This window comes from Medicago sativa, chromosome 8, assembly GCF_051527215.1.
Source record: "Medicago sativa cultivar Bolivia chromosome 8, Bolivia_mono, whole genome shotgun sequence".
In the NCBI taxonomy this organism is placed as follows: Eukaryota; Viridiplantae; Streptophyta; class Magnoliopsida; order Fabales; family Fabaceae; genus Medicago; species Medicago sativa.
In genome coordinates, this window is record NC_140756.1 from 40,353,450 (window position 1) to 40,373,229 (window position 19,780).

General features: G+C 38.1%; 1 pseudogene; it reads left to right on the forward strand.

The window, feature by feature from the left end:
* The first annotated feature begins 2,691 nt into the window (after positions 1-2,691).
* LOC146899076 (uncharacterized) lies at positions 2,692-6,024 on the forward strand (annotated as a pseudogene).
* The last annotated feature ends 13,756 nt before the right edge of the window (positions 6,025-19,780 follow it).

Sequence of the window (19,780 nt, forward strand, 5' to 3'; positions counted from 1 at the left end):
AAATAGCATTTAGAAATAAAGCGCGCGCATAGAAAGTAAAGACGGTTCCTATAGGTTACTATAGTCGTTATGGGTGCCTAACACCTTCCCGTAGCGAAAACAACTCCCGGACCTCGATTCTCAAGGGTTTTGCTTATTTTTTTCCCTTCCCAAGAAAAAAATGAGATATCAAAGGTTAAAAAGGTTCAAACGTAATCAATGTTTGACACCCGAAAACCAAGATAAAACAGCTGGCGACTTCACTGGGGAGATTCGAGAGTTACGCCTAGTCTTTATTTCCACGCTTGCGCTCTTTTCACTTGTTTCTTTTACTTGCTTTCTTATGTGGATAAATGTTTAAATTCTTGCAAACGTGTGGGGTGAGAATATCAAAAGTCCTACACCCGGGCTGAGTGAACTTAGGATTTAGGAGGGATATAATCGACAATTCATTCCGGGGGTTGCCTCGTGTTTTGGATTATGCGATCAATCCCACATAGCTGAGGCATTTTGGGGGTGATGTTGTCGGCGCGTGTTGTCGCGTTTAGGCACTTTACTTCTAATTGTTCTATGACGCTATGAACCGTAGATAACCGAACCCATCCATGGCCATTTTCTAGGATGTAGTGCGGAGGCTAAACCGAGTGATGTCTCGAGTTTTAGTCGTCACGCGATACTACACTCAAGTTAGACCTTCTTATGTATAATTATGGAGCGAGTATTGTCTCGTGGCACCATGATATACGTCAGAGAGGTTGCAACTTGGGAACCTTTTTAGAACCCGGTTACTATTATCCTAAAACCCTAGTTTCACCGGACACCGTGTCCACCCATGACTCCTTGACCTTGAATCTCAACCCACCATGTTTTCTCCGTACTTGAACATAATCATGCATACATGCATTCATGCATAAACTTTTTCCATGCATTTTATCGAAGGGCTTAGACAAATTGAATTTGTAAACATTGTAGGGATGGGGAAGACTAAGTCCTACAAGTTCAAGGAAGTGGATTTGGCTAGTTTGAGATATTTGGCACTCAAGATCAAGGATCCGACTGGTTTCCGACACCGTTACGGGGCTTTACTTACTATTCTCCAGACTAATGTGGATGAGAAGCTTGTGCACACTCTAGTGCAATTCTATGATCGGGACTATCGGTGCTTCACTTTTCTCGACTTTCAGTTGGTGCCTACTCTGGAGGCTTATTCTTGCTTGATGGGTCTATCTATTGCTAAGGGGGTACCCTTCGCGGGACTTGAGAATCCTCCCACTCCATTGATTATCGCTAGAGATCTCTATCTCAAGACAACCGATGTCTCCAAGAATCTTGTCACTAAGGCTCACATCCGAGGGTTCACTTCGAAGTATCTACTTGAGAAAGTCAACCTCAAGACCACTTGTCAAGACACTCTTGAAGCTATTCTCACACTTCTCATCTATGGGCTTATTCTCTTTCCAAATCTTGATGACTTCGTGGACATGAATGCTATTATGATCTTCCACTCCAAGAATCCAGTTCCTACTTTGCTAGCTGACACATACCATGCTATTCACGATCGATCCGGCAAGGGTCGTGGATACATTCTTTGTTGTGTACCTCTTCTCTATAGGTGGTTTATTTCGCACCTTCCGAAGTCTTTTCATGATAATCCAGAGAATTGGTCTATTTCACAGAGGATCATGGCTCTCACTCTTAATGAAGTGGTTTGGCTCACCCCAGCTTCTAGAGTCAAGGAAATTATCTTCGGTGGTGGGAAGTTTCTTAATGTACCTCTTCTTGGTACCCGGGGTGGAATCAACTATAACCCGGAGCTCGCCTTGCGACAATTTGGTTTCCCGATGAAAGAGAAGCCCATCAATCTTGCTACATCCCCTTACTTCTTCCACTACTCCAATGCCCCCACGGGAATAAGAGAAGATTTCATAGAGGCTTGGTCTAAACTTTGAAAGAAAGAGGTGAAGCATATGGGTGTAAGGTCCGGTGTTGCTCATGAGGCCTATACACAGTGGGTGATAAACCAAGCTGAGAAGATTGGTATGCCTTACCCCGCCATGAGATATGTGTCTGCATCTATTCCAACCATGCCTTTGCCTATACTCCCACCTACTCAGGAGATGTATCAAGAGCATCTAGCTATGGAGAGTCGGGAGAAGCATCAGTGGAGGACTAGATACTATGAGGCTGAGAACTTGACCATGACTTTGGATGGAAAAGATGAGCAAAAGATTCATGAGGTGATGACACTGAAGAAAGAGTTGGCTAAAGCTAGGAAAGAAATTGAAGAAAAGGATAGGTTGCTTATGAGGGACTCCAAGAGGGCTAGGGGTGCCCGTGACTTCTATGCACGATACTGCAGCTATGAGTCTGAGTCTGAGGATGATGTTTCCACTTCCTATGCTTGAGGATTTCTGTTTCCTATTGCTATTTTCAGTTGTTATTGCTGTTTTACATTTCGAAGTCTATCCCTTGGCTTAGTATTTCAAAGGGAATCATCTTGTTAGACTCTGTGATGTTTGTTTGTTTGTTTGGTTTTGATGTTTCAATTGTTTAAGTAATGTTTACAAATTTCTAACTTGTCTAAAACCCTTCGATAACACAAAAAAGAGTCTTTTTGCATATGCATTAACACATCTCATGCATCATATACATTCATTGGTCACAAAAAGCTTCTCTCGTGCTCATTGCCTCCTGGTTTTGTCCGCCGCAGTCTGAAAAGTGGCTCGTGCTCGTAAGGTTTACCAACCAGATAGAGTTCATCAAACAAGATTTTACAAGAGAAGAATCATGGCTAACTTTGAAGAAGAAAATGCTCAGCTCCGTGCCGAATTGGCTGCTATGAAAGAAGACTTGGCTAAGGCTCATGACGCTATGTCCACTATGATGGCTGCACAAGAACAACCAGCCACATCTGTTCCAGTTTCTACTGAAGGGATCCCGTCTATCCCACTGTCTATTGTGGCTTCTGATGCTCGTTTTGTTATGCCCAATGGGCGTCCTTATGGACTCTCAGCTTTCTATTCTCCTAATACTGCTGCGGGTATCTCTTGTTTTGCTGGTCAGGGACAGATTCCTATGTCAACTTTTGCTAGTACAAGTACTTCTATGCCTCAAGTGACCACTGTTGTTACCGACCCTGTTGTACACACTGTGCAGCAGGTAATTGATGTTGACACTCCGCTTGGACAAGACCCCATAGTGGAGGCTATGAGAGAACAGTTGAGAGAACTAGCTGGAGAACTCCGTGAGGTCAAGGCTAGCCGTGGGAAAGGTGTCTCTGCTAAGGCTCGTGATCTATGCTTGGTATCCCGATTTGAGGTCCCTAAGAAGTTCAAAGTGCCAGATTTTGACAAATACAATGGAACTTCTTGTCCACATAGCCATGTCATTCGGTACGTCCGAAAGATGGCCAACTACGCAGATAACGATGCACTGATGATCCACTGCTTCCAGGATAGCTTGATGGAAGATGCGGCAGACTGGTACACTGGTTTGAGCAAAGACAATATCCATACTTTTGAGGAACTTGCTGCTGCCTTTGAAAATCACTATGAGTTTAATACCCGCTTGAAGCCGAATAGGGATTCTCTTAAGTCTTTGTCTCAGAAGTCAGATGAAACCTTCCGTGAATATGCTCAGAGGTGGAGAGGGGCAGCTGCCCGTGTTTCTCCTCGGCTTGATGAGGAATAATTGACACAGACATTCCTGAAAACTTTGAAGAAGGAATATGTTGAAAGAATGATAGTCTCTGCTCCGAATAACTTCTCCGACATGGTTACTATGGGAACTCGCCTTGAGGAGGCTGTCAGAGAGGGTATCATTGTTCTTGAGAAGGGTGAATCTTCAGCCAGTGCACCTAAGAAGTATGGTAATGGCCACCATAAGAGGAAGGAATCCGAAGTAGGGATGGTATCCGGTAACCAATCTTCAGCTACTGTCGCTCCTATTAATGCTGCTCAGTTGCCTCTGCCCTACCAATACATGCAGTACTCTCAACATCCTTTCTTCCCACTATTCTACCAGCAATATCCTCTGCCACCGGGTCAACCACCAGTGCCCGTTAATGCCATTGCTCAACAAGTACATCAACAGCCTCCTGCACAACAACAGCAGCAACAACAGGGTCCTCGGCCCAAGACTTATTTTCCACCAATACCAATGTGGTATGCTGATCTGCTCCCAACTCTACTCGCTAAGGGCCACTGCGTCACCAGACCAGGCAAGCCTCCGCCTACACCACTGCCTCCTAGGTTCCGACAGGATCTCACATGTGAATTCCATCAAGGTGCTCAAGGCCATGATGTTGAAGGTTGCTATGCTCTGAAATATATTGTAAAAGACCTGATGGACAGAGGACGGTTGACTTTTGAAAATAGTGTTCCTCATGTTCTCGGCAATCCACTTCCAAATCATGCTGCTGTTAATATGATCGAGGCTTTTGAAAGAGTTCCCGTTCCTAGAGAGGCTCCCATGTTGGATGTCCGTAATGTTGCTACTCCCTTGGTACCACTGCATGTCAAACTTTGCCAGGCTTCTTTGTTCAATCATGATCATGCTTCTTGTTCAGAATGTCTTCAGAATCCTATGGGTTGTTGTGTGGTGCAAGATGATATACAGAGCCTGATGGATGACAAGCACTTGATTGCTAGTGATGTTTGTGTGATTGTGCCTGTGTTTCATGACTCTCCTGCTGGAAGTACATCTCAGACAAGGAATGTTGAACCTTTGGTGATCAGGTTACCTGGTCCAGTATCTTATGCCTCTGCAAAGGCAATCCCTTACAAGTACGATGCGACCATGATAGAGAATGGAGTGGAAGTGCCTCTAGTATCCCCATCTACGGTTGATAATGTTACTGGTGAAATTACAGCTCTGAGAAGTGGAAAAGTCTGTCCACCCTTGTTTCAAAAGAAGGTGGTTACCCCTGTTGCTACAATAACTCCACCAGTTGCTCCTCCTATTGACAAGAACACCGGCCCATCAGGCCAATCTATTGACGAGTCTAATCTGGACGAAATTATGAGGCTTATCAAGAGGAGTGATTATAAGATTGTAGACCAGCTGCTGCAAACTCCGTCAAAGATATCCATCTTGTCCCTGCTCTTGAGCTCAGAAGCTCACAGGAAAGTGTTGATGAAAGTACTGGAACATGCCTATGTTGATCATGAGGTCTCTGTGGATCAGTTCGATGGAATAGTGGGTAACATTACTGCTTGCAATAACTTGGGGTTTGGTGATGATGAGCTCCCCGAAGCAGGGAAACACCACAACTTGGCTCTGCATATCTCGGTGCAATGTAAGTCTGACATGATATCCAATGTGTTGGTGGACAATGGATCATCTTTAAATGTAATGCCTGAGTCTACACTGAGACAGTTGAGTCATCATGGACTCTCTCCAAGGGAAAGCAGCTATCTGGTTAAGGCTTTCGATGGATCTCGCAAGGATGTTCTTGGGGAAGTAGACTTGCCAATTACCATTGGTCCTGAGACATTTCAGATCACTTTCCAGGTCATGGACATCAATGCTTCTTACAATTGTCTCATCGGAAGACCATGGATTCACGATGCTGGGGCAGTAACTTCTACTTTACATTAGAAACTCAAGTTTGTGAGGAATGGTAAGCTTGTCACTATACACGGTGAGGAAGCATATCTGGTTAGCCAAGTGTCATCTTTCTCTTGTGTTGAAGCAGGGTCCGCTGAAGGGACGTCATTTCAAGAATTGACTGTTGAAGGTGCGGAGCCTCGAAGAGCTGGTACTGCTATGGCCTCATTGAAAGATGCCCAGAAAGCTGTTCAAGAAGGGCAAGCTGCTGGCTGGGGCAAAGTGATTCAGATTTTGGAAAACAAGCGTAAAGAGGGCCTTGGATTCTCCCCGACCTCAAGAGTTTCAACTGGAGCTTTCTACAGTGCTGGGTTTATCAATGCTATTGCTGAAGATGCTGCTGACAGTAGTTATGTACCTACATTTGTTGTACCAGGAGGCACTGTGAGAAATTGGGAGGCCATTGATGTTCTTTTAGTCATGCATGCTTCCATGTAATGTGTCTTGTTGCTCATGTTTTTCTTTGTTTTCAAAATAACAATCCTTTCGCTCTGCCCGAGGCGAAAGTGATATCATTGTAAGGGCATGTTTGTTTCGGCATTGCCGTTATCAATAAAAGTTGTCGTCTTTCTCACGACTCTTTATTTTTTACTTTTTAGTGCCTTTTTCTTGGAAATAATGGTAATGCCAGAAAAAACCAAAACATCTGTATTTTCTTATTAATTTCAAAAATCTGCATGAAAAACATTTTTCTAAAATCATCCCAATCATATTATGCAGATTGAACCATAATAAACCCGTTGAACACAATGACCCTATGGTTCCTCCAAGTTTTGAATTCCCTGTATACGAAGCCGAAGATGAGGAAGATGATGAAGAGATACCGTATGAGATCACTCGACTGCTTGAGCAGGAAAGAAGAGCCATTCAGCCTCACCAGGAAGAGATTGAGCTTGTCAACCTGGGTATTGAAGAGAACAAGCGAAAGATTAAGATTGGTGCTGCACTTGAGCCAGAAGTGAAAAAGAAGATTACTCAGCTTCTCCATGACTATCCAGATGTCTTTGCTTGGTCCTATGAAGATATGCCGGGTTTAGATCCCAAGATTGTGGAACACCGGATACCGACAAGACCTGAATGTCCTCCTGTCAAACAGAAATTGAGAAGGTCTCGTCCAGACATGGCTCTTAAGATCAAGGCTGAAGTGCAAAAGCAAATTGATGCGGGTTTCCTCATGACAGCTGAATATCCTGAGTGGATTGCCAATATTGTACCAGTACCAAAGAAAGATGGGAAAGTTCGAATGTGTGTTGATTACAGAGATTTGAATAAAGCCAGTCCGAAAGATAACTTCCCATTGCCTCATATTGATGTGCTTGTTGACAGTACTGCTCAGTCTAAAGTGTTCTCTTTTATGGATGGTTTCTCTGGCTATAACCAGATACGAATGTCTCCTGAAGATAGAGAAAAGACATCGTTCATCACTCCGTGGGGAACGTTCTATTATAAAGTGATGCCGTTCGGCTTGATAAATGCCGGTGCTACCTATCAAAGAGGTATGACAACTCTGTTTCATGATATGATTCACAAAGAGATTGAAGTATATGTTGATGACATGATTGTGAAGTCAAGTGATGAAGAGCAGCATGTTGTGTATTTGAAAAAGATGTTTGAAAGATTAAGAAAGTACAAGTTGCGGTTGAATCCTAACAAATGCACATTTGGTGTAAGATCTGGAAAGTTGCTAGGCTTCATTGTCAGCCAAAGAGGCATTGAAGTTGATCCTGATAAAGTCCGAGCCATCAGAGAGATGCCGGCCCCTCAAACTGAAAAGCAAGTCAGAGGTTTCCTCGGACGCCTGAATTATATTTCAAGATTCATATCTCACATGACAACTACCTGTGGACCAATTTTCAAACTACTCAGAAAGAATCAGCCTGTTGTATGGAATGATGAATGTCAGGAAGCTTTTGATAGTATTAAAGAATACTTGTTGGAACCACCCATCCTTGTCCCGCTAGTGGAAGGGAGGCCTTTGATTATGTACCTGTCAGTGTTAGATGATTCCGTGGGTTGTGTTCTCGGCCAACAAGACGAGACTGGAAAGAAAGAGCACGCTATCTACTATCTGAGCAAGAAGTTCACTGACTGTGAGACTCGGTATACAATGCTTGAAAAGACTTGTTGTGCTTTAGCTTGGGCTGCCAAACGCCTGCGGCATTATATGGTGAATCATACAACTTGGTTGATATCCCGAATGGATCCAATCAAGTACATATTTGAAAAGTCTGCTGTCACTGGAAAGATTGCACGTTGGCAAATGTTGTTGTCTGAATATGATATTGTATACAAAGCTCAGAAAGCAATCAAAGGAAGTATCCTTGCTGAGCATCTCGCTTGTCAACCTCTTGATGATTACCAGCCGATTAGGTTTGATTTCCCTGATGAAGAGATTATGTATCTAAAAGCAAAAGACTGTGAAGAACCACTGATCAATGAAGGGCCGGATCCCAATAGCAAATGGGGATTGGTATTTGATGGTGCTGTCAATGCTTATGGTAAAGGGATTGGAGCCATTATTGTAACTCCGCAGGGACACCACATTCCTTTCACTGCTCGAATAACTTTTGAATGCACGAACAACATAGCTGAATATGAAGCATGCATCTTGGGCATTGAAGAAGCCATTGACCTGAGAATTAAGCACCTTGACATCTACGGAGATTCTGCACTTGTTATTAATCAGATAAAGGGTGAATGGGAGACTCATCATGAGAAGCTGATCCCTTACCGTGACTATGCAAGACGTCTGTTGACATATTTTACCAAGGTGGAGCTGCACCATATCCCTCGGGATGAAAACCAGATGGCTGATGCTCTTACTACTTTGTCTTCCATGTTTCGTGTGAATCACTGGAATGACGTGCCCGTAATCAAGGTGCAGCGTCTTGATAGACCCGCTCATGTGTTTACTATTGAAAATATGTCAGATCAAGATGATGAAGATGTGAATAATGGAAAGCCTTGGTATCATAATATCAAACAATTCTTGCAGAGTCATGAATATCCACCTGGTGCTTCCAACAGGGATAAAAAGACCTTGAGAAGATGGGCTAGCAAATTCCTTATGGACGGAGAAATCCTATACAAGAGGAACTATGACATGGTCTTATTGAGGTGTGTTGATAAACAAGAAGCTGAGAAACTGATGCATGATGTACATGACGGTACTTTTGGGACCCATGCTTCGGGCCACACCACGTCAAGGAAACTGTTAAGAGCCGGCTATTACTGGATAACTATGGAGCGTGACTGCCACAAACATGCTAAGAGATGCCACAAATGTCAAATTTATGCTGATAAGATTCATGTGCCTCCACATGCCCTCAATGTTATATCTTCCCCATGGCCTTTCTCTATGTGGGGCATTGACATGGTCGGAAGAATTGAACCAAAAGCTTCCAATGGACATCGTTTCATTCTAGTGGCAATTGATTATTTCACCAAGTGGGTTGAAGCTGCTTCCTGTGCCAATGTAACCAAGAAAGTAGTTGTCAAGTTTATCAAGAATAACATCATCTGTCGATATGGTGTTCCCAACAAGATCATCACTGACAATGGTTCCAATCTGAACAATAGCATGATGGAAGCTTTATGTGAAGAATTTAAGATTGAACATCACAACTCTTCTCCTTATAGACCTCAGATGAATGGTGCAGTTGAGGCCGCTAACAAGAACATCAAGAAGATTGTTCAAAAGATGGTCACTACTTACAAAGACTGGCACGAGATGCTACCATTTGCCTTGCATGGTTACCGTACTACAGTGCGCAGTTCAACCGGGGCAACACCTTTCTCTTTAGTATATGGCATGGAAGCAGTTCTCCCCCTGGAAGTGGAGATTCCATCTCTTCGAGTAATCATGGAAGCAAAATTAACTGAGGCTGAATGGTGTCAAAGTCGGTATGACCAGTTGAATTTGATTGAAGAGAAACGTATGGATGCTATGGCTCATGGACAGTTGTATCAAGTGCGAATAAAGAGTGCTTTTGACAAGAAAGCCCGACCTCGAGAAATCAAGGAAGGCGAACTTGTATTGAAAAGAAGGATAAGTCAGCAACCCGACCCAAGGGGCAAGTGGACACCTAACAATGAAGGTCCTTATGTTGTCAAGAAGGCTTTCTCTGGTGGTGCTTTGATCCTTACACACATGGATGGTGTTGAACTCCCAAATCCTGTTAATGCCGATATAGTCAAGAAATACTTTGTCTACAAAGAAAAGAACAGCGTGGTAGGTCGAAAACCCGAAAGGGCGGCCTAGGCAAAAATGCGCTTCCCGGTGGATCGAAAACCCGAAAGGGCGATCCAGGCAAAAGTTAGGGACAAAAAAAATGAATATGAAAAAGCTCGCTGAGATTGTACGCAACTCAGGCAAGAATGAGCCCCTCGATGAGCCGAAAACCTGAAAGGGCGGTTCATGAAAAAATGAGGTTGACAATAATAGACAAGTAACTATATCTGGCAAACCACCATCACCCCTTGGGGCATCCGCAGCTGTCAATGATCGTCTTCATCAGAAGCTTCTGTACTTGTGAATTCAAAATTTCTATGAAATGTAGCGGTCATCGTGTTCAATGTACCACCAACCAATAAAATTACCATTTTCCAAACTTTGTAAACCCGTGAAGTTATGCCTTTGGCTGACTTTCACTCTTCTACATCAATTTGAGCATGTGCTTTTGTTTGAAATTCTATTTTTCTTTCTATTTTCAATACTATATACAAAATATTTCCTTTCTATTTGATAATGTCAATGTCTGAAACAAATATCTTTTAAAATTGAAAAAATCTTTTTTGTCTATTTTGAAAGCAAACCTGAGCAATAGGGTACATTTCAATGAAACATGCATGAATAAATGAATGTCAATGTCTATTTTAATACATGTTACAAGCAGGTTATTCCCCAGGATGATCTGTGGTCAATGGCAAGAATGAAAAAACAGAATGAAAATTGAAAAAATGCAAAATGAAAGGCTCGCTAAGTTGAAAACCCGAAAGGGCGGCTTAGGCAAAAATGAGCACCCCGCTGATTGACAACCTATAAAGGCAATTCAGGCAAAAATGGGGCAATGAAAAGAATTTATTCCCGGTGAATCGAAAACCCGAAAGGGCGGTTCAGGCAAAAATGGGATTGAAAAATGAAAAATTGGAAAATGAAAGAATAAAAGAATGAAAAGCATTGACCACAGATGCGAACATCCAATGTTTACCCAGCACTGACACGCCTAACAACGGCGACCTGTATCCAAGAATCTTCCAAGGTTCCCCCCTCTACAAGTGTTATTGCCATCAGCCGTGATTTTGATACGTCTTTCAACGACAGTCTCTCCAAAGAGGATTTCCATGTGAACATGTTATAGCACGAGCCACTACGTGCCCAATCTTCCAATGTTTTGTCTGTCTCTGTGAAAATTCTCTGTCAAACTACGAACCAATCATGCATTTCAAGCATTCATACATGCATAATCATGCATCTTATGTGCTCATACATTCAATAATCCTGTTACACCATACATACATGTTGCACTTCCAATCTCAACTTTCAATTCAGTTCAATCTCCACTTTCAATTCAACTCAATTTCAAATCCTAACTCAACTCAATCTTCAATTTCAAATTCAACTCACTTCCAATTTCAATCCAATCCCAATTTCAATCCAGTCTCCATTTCAATTTAATTTCAAACTGTCAATTTTCAATCCAATTCAATTTCAATTTCTAATTCAACTCAATTTCAATCTTCAATTCAATTCAATTTCAACTTTCCAATTCAATGTCTATGTCTCTGTGAAACTCTCAATTTTCAATTTCAACTCTCAATTCAATGTCTGTGTCCATGTCTCTGATTAACCTCAATTGTCCATCCCTCTTTCAATCTCAAACTTTCAATTCAATGTCTTTGTCAATATTAATCCACTCTCAATTTGCTCTTGGGCCAACAAAAACGGTCATGTCTATTTTCAAATCAAATCAATGTCAACTTACTCTCAATTTGTATCTTTCCAAATCAAACTTCCAATTTATATCTTGTTATCAATCAAGTGGCTAGTTCGATCCAAAGAACAGCTTGTACCTGCTTATATGCCTACATTTCTGATCAAGCCGCAAGTTCGATCCAAAGAACAACTTGTATCAGTCTTTTGCCTATATTTCCGGTCAAACGACAAGTTCGATCCAAAGAATAGTTTGTACCTTGCTTATGTTTTATTATCAGTCAAACGACAAGTTCGATCCAAAGAACAGTTTGCATCAACCCACATGTTGCGATATTGATCAAGCGACAAGCTCGATCCAAAGAACAGCTTGAATCATCCTTTCTGTCTATGCCTCCAGGTTAAATAGCAAGAACAATTTGTACCTGCCTATCTGTTTGTATCTTCAATCAAGCGACAAGTTCGATCCAAAGAACAGCTTGTATCTTTCTATATGACTATGTCTCCGGTCAAGTGCCAAGTTCGATCCAAAGAGCAGCTTGTACCTGTCTTGTATTTCTATTCCTAGTCAAGTAGCAAGTTCGATCCAAAGAACAGCTTGTACCCATCTCTTGTTTGTATTCCATGGTCAAGTGGCGAGTTCGATCCAAAGAGCAGCTTGTACCTCTCTTTCGTCCCCTGGTTTGTCTACCCTTTCAACGTCTACCTAAGTCCCCAGTGATGTGGCATGCTCTGTAGACTCCAGTTGTTTGCCTTGCATTCATAATCAAAATATTGCATGGCATTCATATTTTTGAAAATCTGAGAGCGTATTTTTTATGTCCAAAAACAGTGCAAATGTTAATATTTAAGTATCTTCGTCCCGTCAAATCAAAGACTTCGTCTTTCGACTCTCCGGACAAAGAAACTTAAATAGGGGCAGCTGTTATACCCTAATTTTGGACCTAAAAATACTAGCTCAATTCTTCTTTTCTTGCTTTTCAAGTCATTTGAATTTGTCTCTGATCAATTGCATTTTGCTCTGCATTTTATTTCGATGTTATTTGCAAAATTCATGAAAAAGGGTATTTTAGTCATTTCTTGCATTCAAATTCATTTTAGTCCTTTAAAAAATTGTTTGAGTCTTTTCAAATAGTTTGGGTAAGTCCTTATTTCAATTCCATGTCAAAATCCGTTTTAAGAATTGCATTTAAAGTCATTTTAAGTCAGTTTAGCCCCTAGGGGCATTTTAGTCTTTTCATGTGTTAAAACTCTGTTTAAATTCTTAAAATTGTCTCTGAGTCTTTTAATTTGCTTGTATAAATGTGAAAAAGCGAAAAATATTGAAGAACCAGAAGATGAAAGTAAGTTCATCTATGATTTCGATTCAGAAAGTTCACTTGGTAGTTTCGAGGAAGAAGAACCACAAGTAGGACTTGTTAAAACTGATAACCCAGAGTCATCAGATCAACGTCGTAAAAGAGGACGCCGTGATGGTAAAGAAGAATTTATCGACCACAAATCATTCAAGACAAAATGAATGATAGAAAATTTAAACATATACCACCTAAGTATATACCAACCATAAATCGTCACAAAGAAGATGATGTTTTAGACATCGACTGTAGCGATGAGACTGAAAAAGAACTAAGAAATTGGTATCATGGTAGTATATGGTAACCATCCAATTAGATTCTACACTAAAAAGTTTAGGTCCAAAAGATATTTTTAACTATCTAAAAACTAAAACTACAGGAAATGCTTGGAGGTTCAAGTCTAAAAAATCAGACCTAGAACTCCCGTCAACAACTGTAGAAGTAATAAACCACGTATATACAATTCTAAAAAAGGAATTTATAGGTTTTGATGCGCCTGAAGCACAATCAGACTTAGAAAATATTAACATTCATAGAATCTTTAACTTAAGAATCTGTGATGTGTCAAATCGAACCATTTATATGTGAATTCAGAAAATACTACTATGGAGTATCACCACAGAAAAGATTACAATACAATCTTTTAGGTCTATTTTATAATAAACTACCATCTACGGTAGGAGCAAAAATGGATAGGGTAATCCAAGAACACCTAGAAGTAATTGTAGGACTAGAAGATACTCTAGGAACTAGGATAACTGCTTTGCGAAGATGGGTGTCTGAACAATGCATGAACAAAATTGCTAAAAGAGAAGCAAAAATAAACATCTGTTGCGACAAACTCCAAGATAGAGTAGAAAACTACGGTTGTAATAAATCTAGAAGAAAAAGAAAAAGAAAAATCTTTAGGAAAATTGATCGATCAGAATACAAAAGGAAAAAGAAAATTCCTAAGAAATTTAACAAACAAAAATATTTTAGGAGAAAGAAAAAAGATCCTAAAAAGAATTCATGCCCTAAAGGGAAGAAAACATGTACATGTTGGTTGTGTCATGAAGAAGGACATTATGCGAATGAATGTCCCAAGAAGAAAGATTCTAAAAAAGAAACCTTAAAATTAATTTGGCAAGTAGGTTTCGAACCAATAGAATCAGATATAGATTCTGATGAAAGTAGTATCTTTGAATATACTACTGAAGAAGAATTTGAAGAATGAGTAGGAAAATTTTAAAAAATGGAAATCCTAATTCAACATTTATTCAAGTTATCTTAAATAAAAAGAAAATCATGGGTTACATTGATACTGGTGCAACTCTATGTTTTGGAAGAAAATCTATATCCAAAGAATGGATTAGATTAAAAAAACCAAAAGAAATAATAATTGCTGATAAAACAAAACATAAGATATTGTTTGTTTTAAAAAATACCTTCATAAAAATCGAACATAGATATTTTTATGTAAGATCAATTTATGAACATGATTCTGGAATAGATCTAATAATAGGAAATAACTTTTTAAAGTTATATAATCCTTTTATCCAAAAGCTTGACACTATAACATTAAAATGGTTTAATGTTAATAATCCAGAAGAAAGTGAATTTGTTGTAACAAACATTGTAACAAAAAATGAAATTTTAAAAGCAATAAAAGAAAATCTTAATGTACTCAGATGTATGTGGGATAAAAGAAAGTTTTACCTAACAATTGAACAAAATTTAGAACATCACTTAGATCAAGTTTGTTCTGAAAATCCATTAGATTCTGTAGTGAATAAAATACAGGATTTAGTTGATATAAAACTTAAAGACCCTAAAAAGGAAGTTAAAGTTTTATATAAAATTCCTTATTCACCTGAGGATAAAGAAGAATTCAAAAGAGAGATAGCAGAATTATTAGAAAAGGGTCTAATAAGAGCTTCTATCAGCCCACATTCAGCGCCAGCTTTTTATGTCAGAAAACACAATGAGATAAAAAGAGGTAAAGCTCGAATGATAATTAATTATAAGAAACGTGATTCTTATAAGTTACCAAGAAAAGATTACATTTTTGAAAAAATAAAAGGATGTAATTGGTTTTCATCTTTAGATGCAAAATCTGGATATTGGCAGTTAAGGTTATCTGAAGAAACAAAACCCTTAACAGCTTTTAGGTGTCCAGAAGGGCATTTTGAATGGAATGTTTTACCATTTGGTTTAAAACAGGCACCATCAATATATCAAAGATTTATGGACAATACTCTTAAAGGTCTTCACCATATTTGTTTTGTATATATCGATGACATTCTAATTTTTACTAAAGGAAGCAAAGAACAACATGTCAAAGATGTTACAACTGTTTTAGACAGGATAAAAGATAGAGGTATTGTTCTATCCAGGAAAAAGTCAACACTTTTGAAACAAGAAATCGAATTCCTTGGTCTTATTTTAAGAGAAGGAGGAAAGCTCGATTTATCTCCACATGTTCAAGAAATTTTTTTACTTTTTCCTGATCAAATAGTGGATAGAAAACAAATCCAGAGATTTTTGGGATGTTTAAACTACGTTGCTAATGAAGGATTTCTCCAAGGGTTAGCAAATGATAGAAAAATTTTACAGAAGAAAATATCTGAAAAAGTGCCATGGTCATGGACACAAAAAGATACCGAGGCTGTAAAATCTTTAAAAGAAAAACTAAAAGTTTTACCACAACTATACAACCCAACAGAAAATGATTTTTTGGTTGTAAATGTTGATGCAGATCAGTTTACTTGGGGCGGAGTCATGAGAGCTCTACCTAATGGTAAACAAAAACTGGGATTAAATCTCAGTGGATATGTTGAGGATGAAACCCCACAACAATCCTATACCATTGTGGGCGCAACCCCACAGTCAAAATCAGATATCCCTAATGGGCGATCAGATATAAAATCAGTTTCGACTGATACAAGACTTAATTATTCAAGTAATAATATCCGAATTAAGGATAATGAACTTGTCTTGTGCAAGTATATTTCAGGTTCTTTTAAGGATGCTGAAACAAGATATCATATCAACGAGAAAAAAACTCTTTCTTGTTTAAAAGTTTTAGAAAGATGGAGAATGGATTTAATTCCATCAAGATTTTTATTACAAATTGATTCAACTTATGTTAGCGGATTTTGGCGCTACAATTTAAAAGTTGATCATAAACAGGGAAGACTTGTTCGATGGCAAATGCGCATCCAACAATTCTATCCTTATATTCAACTAAAAAAAATCAGAAAATAATTGTTTTGCAGATACATTGACAAGAGAATGGAGCAAGCTTTAAAGGTTCTCCAAAACAACTTAAAGCAAAAAGATGAACAAATTGAAATCCATAGCCAAAAGCTGAAACAGCTCTCTTCAGAAAGGGGGAAATGATTAAAATGATCGAAAGTTTAACTAAGATCATAAATGTTGAGCTTCCAGCAGAAGAAAATACAAAAAAGACCATGAATGAACAACAGAGTTTTTCATCAACATCTTCAGCAGGATCCATGCTAGACAAAGACACAAAAAAGTCATGAGCTGACAAAGCCGAAGAAGGAAATGAAGAAACAAAAAATGGTCCAGACTGTAACGCCCTCCTTTTTATTTAATTATTTTAAATGAGTTTTAGAATATATTTATATGATTAGTGTGATTTATAAGATTTATGTGATTGATATGATTTTAGAGAAATTTATGAGACGTTGTGACTTATTTTATTGTTTAATAAAATAAGATTCGAAAATAAAATAAATATTAAATTGTGGGGTTATTTTGTGTAGAAATATATTTGTTATTTGATGAAGAGATATATTTGTTATTTTGTGTAGAAATATATATGTTATTTAGTGTAGAAATATATTTGTTATTTTGTGTGGAAATATATATGTTATCTAGTGTAGAAATATATTTATTATTCAATGAAGAGTTATATTTGTTATTTGGTGTTAAAATATTATATACATATATATTTTGATGAAATATGCTATTATTTGTTATATGGTGTATTATTATATATTTAGTGGAAGACTATATTTAGTAGAGAAATATTATTTATTAGAATATGAGGATTATTAGTGTGAGTGGATTTGGGAGTTAGAATATAAAGAAGAATAAGTTGTTGGGACTAAATAGATTTGGGAAGAATATTTTAGTATTATAAATAGAGAAGCTTAGGTTAGAAAGAGTTTACCGGAAACCGCTTTTTGGAAAAGGGGAGAACAAGAAAGAAGAGAAGAGGAGAGAAAACTCAAGAGAAGAGGAGAAGACCTTAGGAAAGAAGAAAGCTGCCGCTGATTCAGGAATTAATCTAAGGTGAGGGTGAGACTATCTTGCATTAATATTAAGTTGTTAAATCATTAGATTGCATCTAACAAGTTGGGGAAAGTTTGTGAGAATTTGAGAATTAGGGTTTGAGAGAGATTTGATGATTAGATGATGAAAACTTGTTGAATTGATGTAGAAATTGTATATAGTCCTTAGATAACCCATATGATGATTATTGGATGTAGTTTTGAGGTTAGAACCATGGAATTGGATGAGATGTTGGTGAGTTTAAGAATTAGGGTTTAATAATTGTAATAGGTTGTTAATAGATTTGAGAACCCTTTGAATTTGCATACAGTAAGTTGATGAATAATTAGTGTTCTAATGATAGGGCAATCATAGGGTAATGATTAGGGTCAAGTTTGGAGAGTATTGGATCGAATAAGAAGTGGAAAAGATTTCCCCAAAGCGAAATCGCAGCTGAACTGCGATTTTGCTGTCAATGTGCAAAACGCGTTTTTATTGTCTCAGTTTGACAAGTTTAAGTTCCGAACTGGGTTTAGGTGTAAACACGAAAGTTGTAGGTATGGATGTTAGCTTTCTAATGCCGTTGGTCTCACATCAATAGGATTTATAGAACTTGAGTTATGGTCAAATTACTGCACGTAGGTCACAGCGAATTTTTATGGACTTTCAGCACAACTTTTCCGAATTTAAAATAAAAAATGGTATTTATCGGTACAGAATTGGTCTTAGGAGTAAACATGAAAGTTTTAGATAATTTTGTTAGCTTTCTAGTGGCTTTGGTTTGACGTGAAAATGATGTTTGGTCTGTGAGTTATGATGAAAATACTACAGGGAGGTCTTAGCAAAATTGTACGGTTGCAGCATTCTCTGTTTCATGTTTTTGTGTTTTGTTCATATGTTTCTGTTTTGAATTGATCTTTGTTGTAAACATGAAATTTGTTGATATTTGTGATATCTTTCCAATAGTTTTGGTTTGACATGAATATATGTTGTGGATAATTTATTATGTTTTACAAAGATACATAGTGAATTATTGTTGATGTTTAAATACGATGTTATATGAAGTTGTTTATGATTGATGAATATGATGTTTTAAGATGTTGTTTATTATCATTTGATATTGTTATATTATGATATGACATGAATTATTTATGTGATCCATATGTTGTCAAGATGTTAAGATGTTAAGACGTTAAGATGATAAGAGTTGTTAAGTCGTCAAGTCGTTATGAAGTCATCAAGTTATTAAGATGTTATGTTGTCAAGATATCAAGATGTTAGGATGTCATAGATGTTCATGAAGTTGTCTAAGTTGTAGGGAGTTGAGTCCATTGCATACTCATTAAAGTTGGGGGCTTTAGGCCCGGCAGCCTTGTGCTCATTAAAGTTGGGGGCTTTAGGCCCGGCAGCCTTTGTGCTCAAACTACGTTGGGGGCTTTAAGCCCGGCAGCTTTATGCTCACATGTTGAAGAGCCTAATTACGCTCATTTATGTTGTTGAATGGTACCACATGCATTTGCATATCAAGAAGTTTTAAGATGATTTAAGATGTGAAGTTGTCGAGTTGTCAAGTTGTTAAGTTGTCAAGATGCTAAGATGATTTGAGATGTTAAGAGTTACATAGTCGAGTTGAGTTGCATTGTCGAGTTAAGTGAGGTTTGATTATGAAGTTTGATTGTGATTTGATGATTATGATTTAATGATGATGTTTGTTTATGAAGTTGATTATGAACTTGATTATGAAGTTGCTTTCGATAAATGCTATGTTTTGACAATGATACTTATGTGAATTATATGATGATGCTTACGATTATATTTGGTGTTAGATATTGATGCTTATGATCATGATTTAAGATAAGATATTTTATGAATAATAATTGAGATTACTTGATGAAGTATATGACTAATGTAGGAAGGATAATGACACTAGTTAAGGAAGTTTAAGTTATTAGATATGATTAATGAATTATAAGATGTTTAAGTTGTTGAATGTACATTATATGATTTATATGCTTAATATTATTGTTTGAGAAATCTCACCCCTCTGCTTGGAAATGTTGCTCTTCGTATGGGTAACTTGCAGGTAACCAGGATTAGTTGCGGTCGTGAGTGGACTCCTCACAAGTGTGTCTTAGGTGCTCTGATACGTAACGGGATGGGATTATGTCTTTACTTTCTGTTCCTTACGTATTACTTTATGAATCTTTCAAGAATTGATGTTGAATTAAGTTTTATGAAATTTTATATGGAGGCCCTTGTGCCAAAGATTATTTTTATTGTTGAACTAATTTCCGCTGCGAAGTTTTGAATTACTTATGTTAAATGATTTTGAAGAATAAATTGTTATTTATTCAGTTTATGAATTTTTAAGAAGTGTAGCATTCCGTTTAAAGTTGAAAAACTCTGATTTGTTTATGAAATTTTTACGTTGGGAAAACGGGGTGTTACAATTGGTAACAGAGCAGGTCGGTCCGTCCGGCCAAGTAGATGAGTCGTTGTGTCGTGTCGTCATGTTTTCTAGTTAGTAGTTATGTTTTTTTTTATGTGATCATGTTTAACTGACTAACTTGATGTGGTTTTTGTGTTTTGTTTGAAGAAGTAATGACTAAATTTATTTTCTATTGTG